The sequence below is a fragment of the Dermacentor variabilis genome, chromosome 4 (genome assembly GCF_050947875.1).
Source record: "Dermacentor variabilis isolate Ectoservices chromosome 4, ASM5094787v1, whole genome shotgun sequence".
Classification (NCBI taxonomy): Eukaryota; Metazoa; Arthropoda; class Arachnida; order Ixodida; family Ixodidae; genus Dermacentor; species Dermacentor variabilis.
In genome coordinates this window covers 169,477,657-169,484,550 of record NC_134571.1, presented here as the reverse complement: position 1 = coordinate 169,484,550, position 6,894 = coordinate 169,477,657, and the positions used below count along the sequence as shown (strand labels likewise).

Below are 6,894 nucleotides of genomic sequence, written 5' to 3'. Positions count from 1 at the left end.
GCCAGCAAGTCTTTTTTTCCTTAACAGACTCTACGGCATTTTTCATTTCATTATTTTAGAAAATGGGAATATTCAATATTTGATTCAATATTCAGAGGTAATTTTCCCTGAATATTGCTATCGATTCAATGAGAAAATCTCACTATCCAAGCATGCGTATTCAATATTAAAACTGCAATAATAAGAAGATTAGGTTTCAGTGCATGAGAATAATGTCACTTATCATTGCTGAATGTTGTGGCTTACGTACTGTGTGCATAACTTCTTCGCTTATATTATAAGCAAGAAAGGCGCAAAAAGATTGCTTGGAGGCAGGGGACAGCTGAAAAGTGAAGCTTGCTTGACATCATGTCAAGCATTGGGGGCCCTTAGATGGCAGTGATGGCTGGCAGCCAGCTCAGGTATAAAATTGGTTTTGTCTTATTTTTTTCTCCACAGTGGCTCTGACGAAGTGACATAGGAGCGCTGCGCCAAGAAGGCTGCAGCAGAGAGAGCTCACAGTGCTTTGCACAAAGGGAGTGACAGACTGTAAGGAGTTGAAAGGTATTTCTTAATTTTGACAGCTGATGCTATCTTGGCATACATGCTATTATCGGAAAGTTGCACATATCTACTAGGAGTTCCTTGAGATTTTCAGCTTTTTTTATACATGCTGTGATTTGTGTGCAAAAAGGCATGGAATGTTTTCGTTCATCTCATTAATAAAAACACTTTTTATTGATTCACTATTTTTGCATTTTGACTAAGCATACAAGCCGTAGAATCCTTAAGTTTTGCAGTGACGTGTGTAAATGTTGATATAACTAATACTGCACTGCACAGCACTTCCTTCGTTTCAAGCAGCTATGCACAGACTTGCGTGCAATGACAGAAAGAATGTTTGCAGTCACCGTCGGCGCTCAGCATTGCCCATGTATTAATTAAATTTACTAATACCTTAGCTAGTTCTGCTGCAAGATTTATGGCAACGCTTGTGTAGTCTTGTTAAGCTTGACAGAGTTGTAACGACATCACCTGGTCTGCCTGAAAAAGACACATTGAGATGCAAACTTGTGCAGAGTGGCACGAAATGTTTTCACTTCACATCAAGCTCAAAAGCGCCACCTGTGCTTTCATGCCATTTCATGCAGCCCTACTCATGCCGCGGGTTTTACCTCAACGCTTGGGCAGTGCCGTGAAGTTCGACAAGTTTGTAATTATGTCGCACGATATGACCGAATTTCACGCTTTGAGACGGCATCTTGAGAGCAGCGGCAGCAAATGGTTACATTCATCTTAAGCACAAGTGCACTGTGGAGTTCCTCGTTCGATTCCACGATATCTTTGCGTCTGCCGAGGGCTTTACCTCAACGCTTGGGCAGTGCCGTGAAGTTCGACAAGTTTGTAATTATGTCGCACGATATGACCGAATTTCACGCTTTGAGACGGCATCTTGAGCGCAGCGGCAGCAAATGGTTACATTCACCTTAAGCACAAGCGCACTGTGGGGTTACTTGTTCGATTCCACGATATGTTTGCGTCTGTCGAGGGCATTACCTCAACGCTTGGGCAGTGCCGTGAAGTTCGACAAGTTTGTAATTATGTCGCACGATATGACCGAATTTCACGCTTTGAGACGGCATCTTGAGCGCAGCGGCAGCAAATGGTTACATTCATCTTAAGCACAAGTGCACTGTGGAGTTCCTCGTTCGATTCCACGATATCTTTGCGTCTGCCGAGGGCTTTACCTCAACGCTTGGGCAGTGCCGTGAAGTTCGACAAGTTTGTAATTATGTCGCACGATATGACCGAATTTCACGCTTTGAGACGGCATCTTGAGCGGAGCGGCAGCAAATGGTTACATTCACCTTAAGCACAAGCGCACTGTGGAGTTACTCGTTCGATTCCACGATATCTTTGCGCCTGCCGAGGGCTTTACCTCAACGCTTGTGTAGGGCTGTGAAGCTTCATAAATTCTAATAACATTGCATGTTCTGATAGAATTTCATGCACTAAAGCGTTTAATTATGTGTGGAGACGCAATGAAACTTCATACTGCAGGAGCTCGCAGCTTCACAGGCATAGGCTATTTTTTAGATCAATGATAATGCTGTGCAGGTTTCTTTTGAGGAATGAATGAGTGCTCTTTACAGAATGAAAGGTAATCATGCTGTGAAGCGTGCAACAGCAGTCATCAGCCATAGCCGGCGCTTTTTCGAATGTTTTATTATGCTTCTGTAAATTGAGCCTCTACGTTCGAGTTTACGCTTCACATAAGACTTGAGTGTGATTCTCTCACAGTAAAAGCGTTTAGCAGGCATGTGCGTTGAAAAGCTTTGAACAATGACTGACCTAGAGGGAATGTAATGTATTATACGCATTGGCGCTGTGCATCGTACGTAGCTGACCGAGCAATGGATATGCAAAACGGGTAGCGATATCGCAGAACTTTCGCTTAATTGACACCACTTCTAGCAGAACCGGCGCGTAATAATAAACAAATGAAATGCTGAAACCAGCGGTAACACCCACATTGTTCAGGTACGAAAGAGATCCGGGCAAGCATTGCAAGTCAATCCAATGCTCTTATGTCCTAGCGAATCGTAGTGTTCGTGAGTTCGCGTCTCTTATGCGCGTTGTTTAAATTTCAAGCGTGAGAGTCGCTTCTTAATGCTTTTCAACAATGATGAGTCTGACGGTGAGTTTCACGATGCGGTTACGAGTTTTACAATGTTTGTATCTAAACAAGTGCGTCTGCTTTCGGCTTGCTATAACTGTTCCACGTCTGGATGGACAAGTAGCGCGTTTTGCAAACAGCATTTCTAGTGCAGGATTTGGTACTGCGTCCAAGAAAATTTGCACTTATTATGTAGTAACGAATAGTTATTACTGCTCCTAAACAATGAGTCCACAGCGCCGCTACTGCAAACTAACATCGAATTTACGCGCGTTGGGTGTTCGCACCGAAATGTGTGCCGATGTGTGGTGCAAGGGAAGTCCCTCTACTCAGTTTAGTAGGAAACTCCATGCTCTTGCTGATGGTTGAGTTCTTTCATAGTGTGGGGTATACCGCCCCAGATGGTGCAACATGTTCAGTTCTAGTATCCGTAACCGGAGAACACCGAGGCAGCTCGCCCTAGACGCGGGTGCACTCGGCCGCTGTTTTTGCTCCATCGCCATGCAACCGAGTAATCCTTCGTTGAACCGTTTTCTTCTGTATCAGGCCACTTCCTCCTCCCCACAGTGGCACCATTTCATACAGCATGATGCAGCAACTCATTTCTCTGTTCTGCTTGCACTCAGCACCCTGTCATGTCTTTCCCAGTGAAAGCTGCATTAATTGATGCACTAGGCATGCTTGAACTCTGTTTTAGCTCTACTGAAACTTTGCTCAAGCAAAGTGGTATCGTTACTGTTCTACTACCATTCTTCCACTTCGCACCCTGCCATCCATTCTGAAAGTGTGACACCTGATTTAGTGTGAACACATTTTGATGAAGGAGTTTTTAATACATTGATGAATTAACAAGACCTTGCTCCACTAAGCTTGAGCAGGCTAAGCTGGGTGTGCCAGTAGAGTGAGCATGATTTCTTCTCTGCTCATAATGCCGACATACATGATTGGCAGACAAGTGAAAGGTTGGACTTAAAAAACATAGCGGTGTCACTTCTAGGTGCTTGACACATCAAGAGATAGCATGAAATATTATGAGCATGACACATTAATGCATAATATAAACAGCTGCAAGGACCCACTAATGGGATTTTACTGGGACAATGTTAGTTTATTACTTTGAATGCGATAGCATTGTAGGTGAACTTCAACCGCTTTGAAGGATCTAGCAGAAAATGTAGCCTGATCCCAAAGGCAGTGCAGTCTAACGCATCATCTCAAAGTACCAGCTGTCAAGAGGGAAGAATGCGAGAAACTGGCACGTTTTGCACGCACCGGATGTTTCAAAGAGTGACTTTGGCACAAGAGAAGTGTGTGTGCAATTATGGGTTAACGGTTAGAACATTGGACCACTTTGCTAGAAGATGGATTCAATCCCACCAACAGTGACACACTGCTTTATAGCCTTATAAATGTACTTCACCCGCTTTGGAGGTGGGTTGAGTTTGTACGATTGTGTCACAGTGTGCATGAAATCACAAGTTTGTGGGAGGTACAAGTTATAGGAACGTCACTTTGATAAATGAGTATGTGCAAGATTACACATGCATAGAAATGTCACAATCATCACAACCTATTGCATACTTAGACAGTTAGCAGTGCTATGTTTTAGTCTAGTTTTTTTAATTTACTTATGCTCAATGGCTGGACAAACATTAGCACATGCAAAGAATCCTCGAAACAGAATTCTGTGACACTCTGCACATGACCTATGCGGTTAGGCACGGGAGAAAGGGGGTGGGTCAAGTGCATAGTTTCACCGCAGCATGGTAGGATGTTTAGCGGGGCAGTCAATGAATAAATTTTTGCGCTATGTGTATGTTTAGTGTGCTCTACCAACCCTGAAATGCCAAGGAAAGAAGTGTGTAGTAACTTTCACATGATTATTTACATTTCTTTCTTGGTGCAGAGAAAAGGCACTTTAAGCCATACGGGTTCACTTTATGGTGGAAGCCTTAGAGTACCTAGAACAGCTACTCGTGACCTGAAGCATCCAAACAACAAGGGGATATGAATTTCAATGTGGCAAAGCATGCTGTGTAAGTCTTAGTTTTTATTGGTTAGCTTAGCCTGCAGCAAAATAATAAAAAGCCATAAATTTCTAGTAGCTTAATCACGAAATGCTTAAGTTGTGCATGTTTACGTGTTTTCTCCACACCACATTTAATTTGTAGCTTTTCCTCTAGATGTTTAATACAAATGAGCTTTCACTTTGCTACTTATTTAATTGAAAATTGTTGCATGCTCAACAGTGTTATAGTGTAGTGGAAGTCAGTATGTGAACAAAGCATGGAAAGGTTTATTTAGGTGAGTGCTCTACACCAAGTTATACCAATTGTGAACTTGAAATTATTTTTATCCCTCAGATATGTCACCTTTTCATACCCATTTCATGTAGTGAAGCAGGTTACCTTTATATAGCTCTTTTAATCAGCACAGATTTCTCTGCTACATTAAAGTAACATTTCGATGGGCTACACTGTCGTACACTATAAAAATGTGCTGTATTCTTTCAGTCAAACAAACTAAGAATAACTTTGAATTAATATTGAGGCTGTTTTCAGGCAACATTCAAAATGCCTTTTTCTAAACGTTCACTGAACATCCATGTAATACGCACAAGTCTTGCAGCGAAATGTCTATGGGATACCCAGAAAATGTTCTAGAAAAAAAAAATGTATGCATAGGGCATGCAAAAATGTAATCTGGATGACTGAATTGTGTTACAATTCTTTAAAGTATGCTCAGATTAGGTACAGGGGCCCAATACTTGATCACCCATGCAACAGTGAAAGACAATCGAACAGTAAATGTGTGTTGTGCTCTTCGAGTTTATTGTAAAACAGTGTAATCTGGACTTGAGTGTTGGGTTGTTATAGAGTGCTGCCCTTTAGCATGAATTTTTTAAATGCTCTCTCTGTTCATTTGTGTTCATAACCAATAAAAATTGTAGACAAAGCTATACCTTGCCGTGCCTCCGACATTGTCCTACAGGTACCTTGGCATTGAACTTACAACTCATCTTTCCTGGAGTACACACATAACAGCTATCTGCGCAAGAGCTTCGAAAACTCTGGGTTATCTTCGACGGAACTTGCGTAAATCCCCTGCTACAGTTTGTAAACTAGCATATCAGACTTTTGTTCGCCCACAGTTAGAATTTGCGTCATCTGTATGGTCACCACATCAAAATTATCTAGTTGATATGCTAGAAGAAATTCAGAACAGGACATCGCGCTTCATCACAAATAACTACGACAGAACTTGTAGCGTGACCAAGATTAAAGCAGATATTTCACTCCAGCCACTTTAAACTCGTCGCACGATAAGTCTTCTTTGCCTTTTCCATAGATACGTCCATGGTAATCGACCTCATGTGTTGCCGCTTGAAGTACCAGCGCGCACGTCACGTCGCCTTAACAATAGCCATAGTTTCATGCGCATATTCGGCAATACACTGTCATTTAATGCATCAGCACTGCCACGTGTCATAACTGTATGGAACAGTCTTCCTGATAAAATTACGAGCATAACAGATCGTGACGCTTTTCGCGAAGAATTGCAAAGTTTCCTGTAGAAACATTGTATAAGGATGTTATTTACCTGCTTTCCTTCCCCGTTTCTCACATTTGTATTTTTGTGTGCATGAGTATATTACTGTGTTTACGCTCTCTAAACCTTAGCCTAGACAAACATTTATTGAACTTCGCTTTACTTATCTTGTGAATGCCTGTATTGATATTTATACTGTTTACCCCTATACTGCTTTACTTATATTGTGAAAGCCTGTATTGATGTTTATACTGTTTACTCCTGTTGAATCACTTTGTGTCCCCCCCTTACCCAATGCCCTTAAATGGGCCTGTAAGGTATTTTAAATAAATAAATAAATTTTGACCGTGACAAGCACCTGATCAAGGAGGAGTATTTAAAAAGACTCGCCTAGAAATTAACTGGCACATACCTAATGTAGTTAGTGCAAAAAGAAACTTGTGTGTAGGCTAGTTTGTTCTTCAACATGGAAGCCAAGTTGTGCTGCATAGCTGATGCAAAATACTCCTAAATAAGAATGCGAAGGCACTCAAGATGGTGCACAATCATCTTCTGTGTTTCATATTAACTATGCAGTGCAAGTTGGTTTCATAGCAGGTGAGTGTTATGCATTTGCAAAAAAAAAAGTTATAGCTTATATGCTGCACTGGCCTGTTACATACACAATGCCAGCTTTGCAAGAAAATAAA

The 6,894-nt window shown here is 41.6% G+C and overlaps 1 long non-coding RNA gene across 1 annotated transcript; it reads left to right on the top strand.

Moving 5' to 3' along the window:
* The first annotated feature begins 250 nt into the window (after positions 1 to 250).
* On the top strand, positions 251 to 6,871 carry LOC142579930 (uncharacterized). Its single transcript, XR_012827508.1, has 3 exons — positions 251 to 543; positions 4,563 to 4,692; positions 5,648 to 6,871. It is a non-coding gene; the product is annotated as an uncharacterized LOC142579930 (long non-coding RNA).
* Positions 6,872 to 6,894: the final 23 nt, after the last annotated feature.